Source organism: Homalodisca vitripennis, chromosome 1, assembly GCF_021130785.1.
Source record: "Homalodisca vitripennis isolate AUS2020 chromosome 1, UT_GWSS_2.1, whole genome shotgun sequence".
Taxonomy (NCBI): domain Eukaryota; kingdom Metazoa; phylum Arthropoda; class Insecta; order Hemiptera; family Cicadellidae; genus Homalodisca; species Homalodisca vitripennis.
In genome coordinates, this window is record NC_060207.1 from 93,654,496 (window position 1) to 93,669,005 (window position 14,510).

Here is a 14,510-nt window from a genome sequence, read left to right on the forward strand (position 1 = left end):
GTGTGTGTGTGTGTGTGTGTGTGTATATGCTGTAAGATATATATTCACATAATGTTTTATATTTTGTTATTGTTTTAAATTATTCATGGAAATACTGTTATCTTATGGGTATTTTTACACTTTATATTTGGTTTATATAAAAATAAAGACATTGCATTTAATTATGTGTTCATACATTTCACAATTTGCTTTCTTAAACTAATCTAGTGCAAGAGTATTCGTTTCTCTGCAACGACGTCTAACATACGTGGACAAGAACGTTAAGTTATGTATAGGCCTACTGTCTCGTAACTAGTATAGTTACAATTAATAACATTACATCGCTATTCCACCATTCAAATTTATATTACAGCCGAAATCCCAAACGAATGTGTCATACATTTGAAAATCTTGCGATTTGCGAGAGAAGAAATATACACTAGTAACATGTTTTCAGGTATCATAAAATAACGTTAATAACTTCAATACGTACGTATAAGGTTTACATGTCTTGAGGTTTAAAATAACGGCCGGTTAAAGTTTCGAGAGTAAATTGTTACTTCTCACGCATTTTAGAGCAAACTGAACAAAGCTTTAGAATTCTTAAGTAATTTGCAACTGTTATTTCCACCTTTTTTATTAACTTGTAATATTTACAAATAATTTCCGTCAAAAAGTTTAAGGTACATAAAATAGCAGAACCAACAGAAGTGAATACATTTGTATTGCAACCAAGGCACGTCCTTGATTTAGAGCTAACTATATACGATAACTATTTAACATATACTCGTATTAACCGATTCGTCATACTATCAGTGTTGTACAAATGTTCAAAATTAATATTTATATTAATATAACCTCCAGTTTGATATTTTGGTATAGCCACGATGAAAGGTGAAGATATCATTCCAACTGTTCCTGAAGAGATATTTATTTCTCATATTGTTCATTTCATATAGAGAAAATACCGAGAATGAAATATACGAGGAATAGGATGGAACGAGGATAGAAGAATAACTAAAAAGGATATAGTGCGAATCAATATTGGTTGTTCTAATCGATATTTCAATAACAAATTGTTGATATGAAGCGATCTTTTTTGTTGGTTTTTTTTTATTCAGAGTAATTTCCCCTTTAGATTACTTCCCTGAAGACATAACAAAATTAAAAACTGTTTATGATCGCTCCTTGAGGGATGATAGACTTATAAAGTAAGAACTTCGGGCAACTTTGTAATTAGTCCCAAAGAAAATGTATAAAGATCAGAATGTGATTATTACAGTGTCTATACTAGTCATGAGTAATTACTTCAAAAATTACATATTTTAAAATAATTTATAATTTAAGGAAATGACATTTTTCAAATATAATTGAAGTGAATTACATTAATTTAAATATTATATTATATTTGTTATAAAAATTCGTCACTCCAGTCACCTTCCATGTACATACTTCCAAACCGCATGTATGAAGAGGGTGAATATTTCTGCTGGTCTGATTACAGGATACCCCCACATACTACTCCATATATTAACAATTCCTTGTGGAATATAAAAATACTTCCCAATTTATTTTCTTCGTAAAAGCTGTCATGAAGCGTCATGGCTACAAAACTTTTAAGAAACTAGATAAAGGTTCATTGAACCGAATGTCGATTGCACGTCCATAATGAGGGAACGCAAAGCCCCGAAATTTGTGGGAAGTTACATTTTCGTCTAATAAAGTTACCGTCGCTGTGATTGTATTAATGATCTTCCTAATCACTTGAGATTCAAACTAAAGAGCTATTCGTTCAGGTAATTCCACAACAATCGACTTTTACGACTACAATACGATGGTTTAGCCTCGACACATTTTTGAGAACGAGATACTTTACAAACAATGCCTCTCGTGGTAAACCCATTCAAGTGCCCAAAAACCCTTACTTCCTGAGACCAAAAATATCTCTTATAAATAATGACCAAAGTGGTGCGTTGAAAGTAAAACACGAGTGGTGTAATTGGTGTAGTATCCTTTCAGAGCAAATTGTAATAGGTCACTTCAACCATTGTCCAGTCGCAGGCTCTTGGTCAATCGGTCATTTGAATTACTAAGTCACAACCTTCAAAATGTTGGCCTCTTTCAGAAGTAGGCCACTTACCGGCTCTTTAAACTTATTCTTAAACGATTTCCACCGACGAAAGAGGTGAAAAATAGTTGCTAGGAAAAATCCATGGAGATCATTCTACGCTAATGGCATTTTCAATGATTAGGTCAAACTCCAAATCTACTTGCAAATCTTTATTGACATCCAAGGGAATCAACCTAGTGACATCTCGGTTGAAGAACCGCTACCTAATACTGTTTGAGTCACCTGTAATTGTGGCCATTTTGATTGTATCCCATGAGAACAACCAATGTTAAGCTAGAATATTTTTCACGCTTAATTTTTGTTCTTCAACTGAGGAAATTGGATATTTAAATTAATTTTTTATCGATAATCATCCAAATCAGTACATTGGTATTAATTATGGTTTTTCAGTAAATACCACAGATTCATAAATAAATACTTAAATAACCATTCATCAGTTGCAACTAGTTTATGTTTTATAAACCTTTGATCTGGTAGGCCTACTGTTTTTATACACTATGGATCAAAAATAAGAAATTTCAAAATATTTTTGACAACTTTTCTTTTATGAATTTGTTTACATCTTCTGAGGTTGTCATTTTTAGGGTATGTAGATTCTTATCTTGAAAGTATGGTTGTTATTTCTGTCTTCGAAAATTGTATGAGTGAACAAATTTTGCTTTATAATTTAAGATCAATTCAATCAAAACATTTTGGCGATAGTTGGAATTAAATGTACCTAGGCTGAGTTAATGAGTCAGTCAATCGGTGGTGAAATCTGTTTTCATTTAGGTTATTTTTTTGTATTTTGTTAAATATTTTACTCCAGCTCTTTTAAGATAGCATCCCTGAATATAGGGAACATAAAGAAATATTTTTCATTGCACGATGAATTTAGTAAGTTTAAAATAGTAATTGAAAATCAAGCACACGAAAATCGGCTGAAGACAAGGATATGAATGTATTTACATCACGTTGGCTATAAAAGGGATTTTAAAATTTAAATGGTGAATCCTATTAATTCTCAACTTGATTCTTATATATTTGAATCTGGCCATGTCACTAGAATTTTGGTCAATATCATTCCTATAAATGTTTAGCTATACTTATTTAGTTATACTAAAATTTTAACATATCAATACATTTATATATATATATATATATATATATATATATATATATATATATATATATAATTGTGTAATTATGAATTATATTATTTATGAATTGTGTTATATCTATATTTGGTGTTATAACTATTGTACATATTTTAATAGAATGAATAAACTAATTTATAACTTAGTTGGAGTTTATTTATAATTTTTATATGAAATGTCACCGATGTTAACAACATGCTTCTACAATATGTATTGAAAATGTATAATGTCCTTAATTAATATTTTATACAAAAACCTGATATTTTGAAAGTTCTACTTCATTAAAATAAATGTATTTTATCAAGTCATATTTAATTTAAGTGTCTCAAGTTAAAATTATGTACAAAGTACGCTACTGTAAAACATTCCTATCCTTATATTCATTAGGGTATGAAATTGAAAACTAATTCAGTCAGGAAATAAAATTGATGTTTACAGTTGGATAAATTTGTATACAGTACCGTATTTGATAACTTATGTATATGGTAACACCTCAAAATACTTTCAAAGCTAATATAATATCAAGCTCGCTGATAGCTCGGAAACGTACAAAGCATTTAAGTTGTAATATAAAGTAATAGAATTATTTTAGAACCATTCACAATAATTTTTCTTCTGTTTCTCGACTTTCATCAAGAGACCAAATAATCCCTTAAAAACTTATGAAAGTTTATGTTGAAATGTATTAACAATACGGCCAAATTTAATTGTCACGGAAATTAAGCACATTGACTGACATAACCTAAATACTGTAATACGATTATTGCGTAAATACGAGAACAGTATATGAAAGTCGATTCCTCTGAGTCAGAGCTCTCATGGTGATGACATTATGGACCTTTAGCATATAAATAGACAATTATCTTTTTCTCACCGTCAATCTAGGCGCGGCTCAGAGCGTTTGATCCCACTTCAGTTCTTGTCTTCCGCTCTCGTCACCTCGGCGACAGTAGCGACAGCCTAGCGATAACGACCGAGGACGCTGTCTGCTTCAGCACAAAACTGCGGCCGAGCATAAATACCGGGACGGCCTAGTTATTGCAGATATGTTATAGAAAGTGTCTCAACGACCAAGGACGTACCTAGTAATACTTGTTGGGAGCGTACATCAGGGAGATTTTTGTGTACACTTCCCGAACTCCGTGTTAGGAGCTTACATATCTAACAATAGGACAGACACAACCTACTCTTAAGTAAATACTGTTAGTTATTGATTCAATATAATTACCTAAGAAGGTATATTCCGCCGCGAGATGTAGTGATGTTCTTACTATCAGACCCAACAGAAGTGATAAGATACTTCGTATACATACATACTTCTATATAATAAGTACTAAATATATTCTATATAATAAGTTTACAAACCAATATAAATGTGCAACAGTTTTTATGGGCTTTAGGATAGAATTCCCGTACAACGTTCTAGTAATAAATTACTAAATTAAAGTACTTTAGACAAACATAAAATAACTAACTCTTGTTAAATGCCACATCTCGCAAGTATGCCAAACACGTTCATGTTTTCGTAACATTTTACTGCAAAAATACTTAAATTTAAAATAGATAAAAGGACATGGCAGTTCACCTTTTTATTCAAGAACAATTCTACGCTAATCAACAACTGCTTTTCTACGCAGTTTCGCACAGGATATTACACATTTTTAATAAATATAACTTATTTGTTATAAAACATGCTACTATTGAAATAATGGATCTGAGCTTAATTATTTTATTATTAAATAAGTAATTAGCTATTTGATAGCAAATTTTACAATTATAAACGAATTAGCTATGTAATTACAATTACATTATTAACTATTAGAATCAATTAACATTTCTCTTGTTTATATGGAAAATAAATTAAATATATTCCTGCAACTTCTGGATTGAATGAAATTACTGAAACAAACTGGGTTATGTCAAGGAGGTAAACATCATCCTGAAATATTCAAAAGTATTTTTGGCAGTAGTTTGTATAATAAACATTAGTGTATAATTTACACATTTTAAACCTGCAACAATACAGTCGTTACTGCATAAATAGATGAAATAGGAGGGAAATAATGCAGGGTATAACAATAAAATATTTTTATATAGTATTTTTAACGTTTAGTTTCTTTAACTTTAATTGTAACTTTAACTTCGAGGGTATAGTCTACTTACATTTTCAGTATCCCGTTATTCTTTTAAATATTATAATTAAAATTTAATTGCAAACTAACAATTCCTTCCATGCGGCCTAGCCAATAATTGGGATTACCGTATTCCTCTCGCACTATAAAAAGTGAACGCTCCCAACACATCGAACACTCCTTGTAATGTACAGATGGAGGAATTTAGCTGCGCGCACGGAATCCAAATACTACCCTTTCAACAAATAAACGCTATCTGTGTGGCGGGTTGCGTTTACGTGCTAGCCGCTGAGATGAAGGCGCAATAATCTTTTTAACATCAGTTTAAACTCATGATTTCGGTTAGCTTATTAGTATTGACAAATAAGTTATTTTGAAAAACAATGGTCAACAAAAAGCTGTTTTTTCCAATAAGAAGAGCTCCTCCTTCAATGAAATGTCGACCATCACGTCTACTGAGCTCAACAGACTTCAGCAATTGAAATAAAAAATAAAGTTATAATTGTTTTAAACTGTTGATTCACACCTGACGACGGCATCTTTGATGTCGAAAGGCCTCGTGTGAAAATAGAAAAAATATTGGATAATTGTGAGTTTTCTTTTATAAAATAATAGAAAATAGTTTTTTCCAATAAGAAGAGCTCCTCCTTCAATGAGACTATAAAAATTTAACAAAAAAACAAGTATATGTCCTATTATTGCTATTATTTGTATTTCTATAATTATTTAATTTTTAGTTAATTCAACAATATTTCATTAATTAAAATACGGGAATAAATATAATTTTATAATAGGCCTACAAATGTATCGTACAATGATTGTTTTTCATTACAGTTCTTTAATCCCACAAAGATGGTCCTCCTCTTCTGGTCCATTGTCACTGCTGTCTGTATCCGAATCATCTCCAACTGATACAATAAAGGATTCTATAATATTGTAAATCTGGGGTTCTGCGGCTGCAAAGTCCTTTTCGATTTTCTTCACGTGCATGCAGTTTACTGACCACTCTTCTGCGCCCATACTTGGTACTTGTCTTCTCAGAGAGCTTTAGCTTGAGACATATATATGATGTATTCCTTTTAGCTATATAACCTTTTACTTCGATACAAATTAACTTAATGGGATTGAGGTCTTGGTGGTAGGGTGGAAGTCGTAAGATATCATGACCCTCCTGTTGAACAGTTTCATTCAAGACTTTACGGGAATGTCTTGGTTTATATAGCTGCACAAGTTTGTACAGTTCAAGTAAAACATATCGTTGCTGAATGGCATTCCGTTTTTTGAAAGCCACCCATTCATATCTTTCTTGCTTCATACTTTTTGAAGTAGGAGCCTTATCATTTTTTTCCTTGTGGTAGGGCGCGTTATCAACGATTCGTAGTAAATTTTGTTCTAAATTCGGCAAAACTTTTACCTTCATCCAATTCACAAATATTCTGCCCATTCAAGTTGTCGTGGTAGTCCCCACTTTGGTCGCTTATTTCCAACAGGTAAAAGCATTAGGCGCGAACTCTTTCTCTCCACCCGCATAAATAATTATCAGTCTCTCGCCCTCGTAAATCTGATCGACTGACCCTCTATTTGAGCCATCAGACCAAGTTCGGTTAGATACGTGAGAAGATGGTACATAATACTCATATAAATAATTTATTGGGCGTCCTTGCTCCCTATAGTGTTGTAATGCTCTGTAATATGTAATCCTTTTTTTCGGATTTCTGGTTTTTCAATTAACAATTTCCTCTTGTTTGCTGTATATCGCCAAATAAACCCCAGGTTCTTTAATATCTACCTCAAACTTTTCTCACAGCCCTGAACGTTTATTCTTTCTCTTAGCGCCTCCCTCAATAGTTTTGCAGTCGATATTCGATGTATTACAATATGAAACTGTACTATAGTCTACTCACTAGACACTTATCGAGTCATCTAAATAAGTAACTGTTTTACGTCGTCGGATTTTTTGTGTAGTAGTAAAACTTGCCTTGCACTGATTTACTAACCTTCAATTTTTAATATCGCCGTTTATTTGATTTACAGCTCGCTCTGATACACCAGTTACTAGAGCAGTTCTTTGAGGAGCCTTCGATAACTGAATATTTACGGTTTGATGGTCTGTCTCTTCCTTCATAAATTTATAAACATTACTCACGATTTTGGGAATTATTCTATCTTCGAATTTTGACTATAACTCATCAGTAAAAACAAAGCTTCAGCAACCACCACACTCAGCACCGTCACAAAACTGACTGATTTTTATCGAGTGAGATGAGTTTATTGCGTCCGTACGATTCAGAGAAAGTGGACTGTCGTCGATGAGTCAGGAAATATTTTCAGGACGTAGAGCATAACGCTACCCTGCCACCCCTCCCGCCTATCATCACTCAAGGCCACGCGCGCAGGTTAAATCCTCGATCTGTATGCTTCTAATACGTCGAACGCTCCCTGTAATGTAACATGAAATCGTAAATGGAAGGAGGATAGGGTCTAAACCTGTCCCCAAATTTAAATGTTTATATTTTTAAGATTAACTGTTTTGAATTTCGTAAATAAATATTTATTTTTAGTTGTCAATTTGCTACTTCGTTTACTTTTTTGGCAGTAACAACAAATAACACTTAATACTATAATATAAAGTAATAACTATGCAGTAAGTACTACTATTATTCCCCCTCCTGTACTTAAAATTAAATTCATGGACGCCTCTGTCTATAATACTCTATAACAGTGATAGAAATGGATTGGGGATAGCGGGACCTTCGCAGATTGGGTGACGACTCGGCGACATTCCTTGTGACTATCTGGGCTGGCTTACTCTACGATCAAAACTAAGAAGAGTTATGGCTGCCGTTTTCCGAGGTAGGATATCAGTTGATTTAAGATTTATGTGGTGACTTCAAAGTTACTAACTAAAGATAACAATGGTCCAATTGAAACAAAAAATTTGTCAACTGAAAGATTTATCTAGCAACTTCCAAATTCCATTCTAAATATTAATCTTGATGTTTCGGAAACGATGATTTTCAGTTTCGATAGCACTTTTGTTTTTAGATTAAAATATTAAAATACTGAATTTGTCGTATGTTAAACCTTTTGATAGGAACTCCAAAGATTATTCCGTGTTCCCAAACATTTTGTATACAATTATTATGTACATGCCTAATGATCGATATTGTTAAAAATCTCTTTTAATAAAAAGAAAAAAGTAAGGTGGAATCTTACAAAATTTCAATATAATTTTATTTTGGTCGTAAAAATATGTAATTATATTTTTACTGTTTCAAGAGTAAAAATACCACTGTATAAAATGCATAAATCGAATTGTACAACAACAATTGTGTAATGAGATAACAGCAAAAGATTTGGCGTTTTGTGTTTTTATGACAAGTTGCAATTCAGTCAACTGAGCTTGACGTTGGAAGAAGATCTTTCCCGACGGAGTGCTGATAGAGGATAAAAGGATAGTTGAAGGATGACTTTGGACACCTGTAGCTCTTAAACGATGTGGAGTAAAGTTTACAGAAAGAAAAGTCTTGTTTTGATCTCCATAATGCACCTCCGATGAATTTTGTCTGGGTTTAGAAACATCTGTATTTACTACACCATAAACGGCACCTCCAGCTTCAAATTGCTAACTAATATCTTAAAAAGTATCAGTGACAGGCGGACAACAGGTGCTTCCGCTAGTTAGCAACAGCTGGATTGACCGACCGGTGGATCGCCTGCAGTACAGGAAACCACGCGCAGTTTGAGACAAGGAAACTGACAGAAGTCGTTGGTCAAGGTCGTCTGAAATGTGAGCATTGGATTGAAATGGATCATCTAGCGTGAGGACCCTCATAATTACGTTCACACCGAGTAGGCTGCACATGAAGAAAATGGTGTTAAAGGTAAAATAAAACAATAAGATCTAGAATCAACCCATAGAGATAAGAACTGCCCAAAACAAGTGTAACTCGAGACACACCACCATGGCCGACAGGCTGACTGAAAATGTATCCGTCCAAATCGATTTTAGGTTCATTTGAGCATAGTGGCTTCTGTAATTTCCTGTACAGTGTTAGTAACGAGAAATAATAAAGAGTGGTATATTTAGTTTAGGTTATTTTTTTTCATTTCAGTATTCTTATACTATGCTGATTCTTAATTCTTCATATTATCATCACACTCGGTAAGTTTTCAACACAACAGAGATTTATTTCACGTTATTATACTTTTAGATAGTAGGAGTTTTGCCTTTGGAATTTGGGAAGGGTATTTTTTTTTGTAATAAGAAGTTAACGTAGTCAATTATGCAACCAACCTCGTGACACCTTATTTTATATATATATATATATATATATATATATATATATATATATATATATATATATACTTATAATTTGTATAAGTGGCAATAGCATGATTTAATTGATGTAATAAAAAAAAAAAAAAACACACATTGAATCACAAAAAGTACTTGCTTCGCCGGGACTCGAACCCGGGTCTCACTTGCCAAACGAGTATGTTACACACTGTGTAAGGGCAACAGGCTATTGCCACTTATACAAATTTAATAAATGTTAAAAGTCATTTGATAGGTATTTTCCCTTCCTATTTGTTTACTTATTACAACATATATGTGATAGAAACGGTCAAATACAAAATAATTGAATCTTAAAAAGTAAGAGCTCTGTAGTGTAGTAACATGCTCGCCTGGCAAGTAAGAGACCCGTGTCCCACCTTTTTGTTTTTTTTTTACGAACAAAGTTAGAACCACTATTTGGGGTGGGGTTTTTACATAATTCTCTCCCCTCAATGGAATTGATACAATATTACTAAACGTACTAAGACAGCAGTGTTTTAAAAACAAGTAATCCACTATGTATGACTCATTGATTACTTTTAGAAGGTATAATAAGCTGATAAGCATGAAGCAACTGACAACGGTTTCAGCATCTCATCAAAGAGGCTTTCTAAAATAATACTTTGGAGAATTTTAATAAGACAGTCATCCTTTGACTAATTACAGTAACAAGCCATATAAATACATGTACATGATGTGATGTACAGCAATGATAGCCTACTAAAGTAGAAGACATCCTGTAAGCCGGCAGTTTGGCTTTATTATTTATTAATAATGTAAAGGTAAGTAATAATTTTTACAATCATGTTATAGCAAAGAACTAATATTTTATATTCAAATGAAGTTTAAACGAACTATCTCAGACCTAAGTGCAATACAACAGTTTATTTGCCAAGGCCTAGGCTTGCAATGATATGTCTCGTTAAATTACAATATTAGTTGTAGTATAACTAATGTAACTGTATATTGACGGTATTGTTGCGCTATCTAGTAACAAGTCAAACAACTAGAAACTAAGTATGTCCTCCTAGCATTACTCAGTGGAACTGGAACGTACGTGACAGAATATTGGATTTATTGCATCTGTATTGCCACACCTGATTTGTAAAACATTGATACGCCTGTATTGTTTGTTATCTGTGTAGTAGGCCTATCTACCCACAACATCAGTAGAAAGGCACAACCTGTGTGCTTGTTAGAACTTGCCCAGCAGTTGCTCATACCTGTTTGTTTTCCCGTAGAAATAGATCAAATTTAATATCACATTATTAATACATGTATTAATACATGTGCTTCCTTTCCAAATAAATATGTTTATCATCAGCTGGCTTCATAAATTATTCACTTAACAATCACATATTAATTTCATGTTTATATAACATTTAGTACGTAATCAATTCAAGTTAGATATTTTTAAGATAAGTTCATTCATCACAACATGGCCAGAATTTCTTAAATAATTTTTCCAAAGCCATAGCTTCATTCTGCACTCTCTACATAATAGTCATATACTTTATAGTTAATTGAATGTATATAATTTGGTAGATTACTTTATTCACTTAGTTAACTGCAACAGTTTAAATTCTCTTAGCAAGTTGTCATATATGTACATTAGTATTCTACATTTTTTTAATAATGGAGGAATTTGAAACAAATTTATTTTTATGATTTAATCTAGATTGGATTTTAAATTGTTATTAAGGTGACCTGCTTGTTTTATATCTAGACTTTCTCTTATTACTAAATAATTTGTTGTCATCTACAGTCTTGAAATTTTATTCAGTCTTGGGTTTGTATTAAGTGCTTATTAATACAAACAACCGTGCAGAATGTGTATTAGGGTAGGTTGGGGTAACAGGACCCAGGGGGTAACTGGGCCATAACCATCTCTTTGTTATAATATACGAGTATTTTGGTTTTTAGCTGTTGGAAGCACTGCGAACATCTGTTTACTGTCTTAAACAACAATCATAACCTTCCTGTACTATTTTTAAAAGGATAGAAGAAGATTGAAAAAGTTAACCTGTTTTTTCTTAAAACAACACGGCGTCATGATTATTTCAGTGATTTTTTGAATGACTAAGGTAAGTGTTTTTACTATGTTTATTGCTGTAGAACTACTAAACCATATGTAAACGACATACTTTTCATTTAATTTAGCACATGTGTTCAGTAAGGTTTGAGGTTAGGATAGGTGGCCCATTTACCCCAGGAACTGGCTGTTTCATGGGGTAACTGGACCACATGTAGGGGGTAAACTGGACCATGTAGTGGGCCCAGATGCCCCACAGGACCCAGTTGCCCCAGTGTATCTGTAGTTTCAATTGCAGATTTAAATTAAATTTCTTCTAAATATGCATATATGCATACTTTCTTAAAAATGCTTCTTAGATGATAAATTAGTAATTTACACTGTTATCGTCCCTTTATTGATGCTTTTTACATATTTTGTAAGCTAATTGGAAATTTATCTCAGTCTTCCTTATACTGTGATTATTTATAATTTTCTATTTTTATCTAACGATGGTATTATTTTTTCCAGAATTACAGTATGGTGAGAACATATATAAGAAAGACTCAAAAGGGAGCAGGAACCGCGTACTCCACGGAGGATCTCAATAAGGCTCTCGAAGACATCAAAAATGGGATCAAGACAACGCGGGGTGCAGCTATGTTTTATAAAATCCCGCGTTTCTACATTGAAACACCGCATTAGAGGGACATGTGGAACTGGTATGACTTTCGAGAGAAGGTAAGGGTGGTGGTGGAGTACAATCATATTTAAGTCCTCAAGAAGAAAAAGGAAATAGCAGACTGTTTAAAAATAATGGATAAAAACGGAATTTGGTTTGTCTAAAGAAGAAGTATTAGACATGGTTCAGGTATACATAAGACAGAAACAACATTGAAAGTAGGTTTTAAAGACCAACGCCTGGCACTGACTGGTTTTTTATCATTTAAGGCAAGGCATGGACTGTCCATTAGGAAACCACAGAGTATTGAGCATGTAAGATGCGATCAAACAAAACCCTTGGGTAATAATATATAACTTTTTTGATGTTTTAGAACAAGTTGTTGAGAATCTTAAACTAGAGGGGAAACCAGCACAAATATTTAATTGTGACGAGACGTCTTTTGTCATGACCCGAGTAGAACAAAGGTGGTTGGAGCAATAGGTACAAAAAGTAAACGCAAAAAACTAGTTCAAAGTGGGCGAGAAAATACTTCAGTATTAATGTGTTGTTTCTGCCGATGGCAAAACGATCCCTCTTCTTTGCGTTTTCAAAGGCAAAAATATGTAATGGAAAATTGGATTTCTGACAAATTTTGCCGACCCAAACGGCAATATCCACCACATCACGAGGTTGGATGGAAACCACCCTATTTTTTAACTGGTTTTCGTGATGTTTTCCTACCCAACATAACTGAAGAAAGACCAATATTATTGATATATGATGGCCACACCACTCATGTGTCTACAGACTTGATTAGGCTAGCCCAAAAAAACAATGTAACCATAATGAAGTTACCTCCTCACACTACCCATGTACTACAGCCTTTAGATGTAGGCGTTTTTTAAAAGTCTAAAAAGTAACTGGGACAAGTTCTGACTAAGTGGCAGAGAGAAAATCCTCGAAAGAAAATCTCCGAAACAGATTTTTGTTGAACTCATTACTAATCTTTTCACATGAAATGCCTGAACAAAACATAGTAAGTGGGTTTCAAGCCACAGGAATCTATGATGAAAGTAAAGGAGGTCCTAACAGGTTGATGATTCCTGAGACATTATTTAAAAAAGATGACTTGGTTAGATATAAGAAAAATCTTCCAACTTCAAGCCAATTTATACAAGTAAAAGCCTCATCAGGTTCAGAGATCAGTGCTTTCCCCCAAGCCATTCTGTTAGAAGCAGAAGCCTCCTCTGTTTTAATCACAGAACAGCCGAAGACTAGTACCTCCTCAGCCAAAACGCAACCAGACACATGCCTTACTTCTACCACTGAAGTTATGCATTCAGCTGCAGCACCAACAGTATGCTTGTCCTCTTTCAGACACAATGCTGCTGGAGACCAGCGCCACCTCAGTAGCAATGGAACCCGATACTTGCCCCTGCTTCTGTTGAAGTAGAGCTGAAAGCTAGTAAACTTGTGGAATCAGCTGTAATGCAACAAACCACCTTGTCTGGTACAAGCATAAACCAGCCAGAAAGCTAGCTCAGCCATGGTGCAAGCAGAAGTAGGTTGTATTCGCACAACATCCGGGCGTAAATCCTTTGAAGAGTTGCTGTTGGATATGGTTAAAAAAAGAGAAAAGACCAGAAAAAATTACTGAGAAAAAGCGTAAAAGAATTGTAAAAAATTGTGAAATCATAACAACGAATGAGTATTTAATAAAGAAAGAAATAGAAGAGAAAGAGAAAGAAGATAAAGAGAATGATAAAAAAGAAAAAGTGAAAAGGAAAACTCTTGGAATAACAAATAAAGTTTAAAATACCTAAAGTGGCAACCAAACGGAAAAAAATTTGGATATTTTTATAAATAAGAAAAAAAAGAAATTTAGATTTTGAGACAGACAGCAGTGATGATATGGATTTAATAGATAAAGTAGAAGAAAACGAAAAGAATGTTGAAGACGAAGTCCAATTTCAAATGCTTTGCACCAGTGATCAGCCCTTAGACCATTTCTTCTCATTTGAAGAAAATCAAAAAAGAACATTGGAGAATATGTCATTTTTACAGTATGAAGGCGAGTTTTTTTCCCTGGAAAAATTGTAAGCCTTTCGGATAACATGT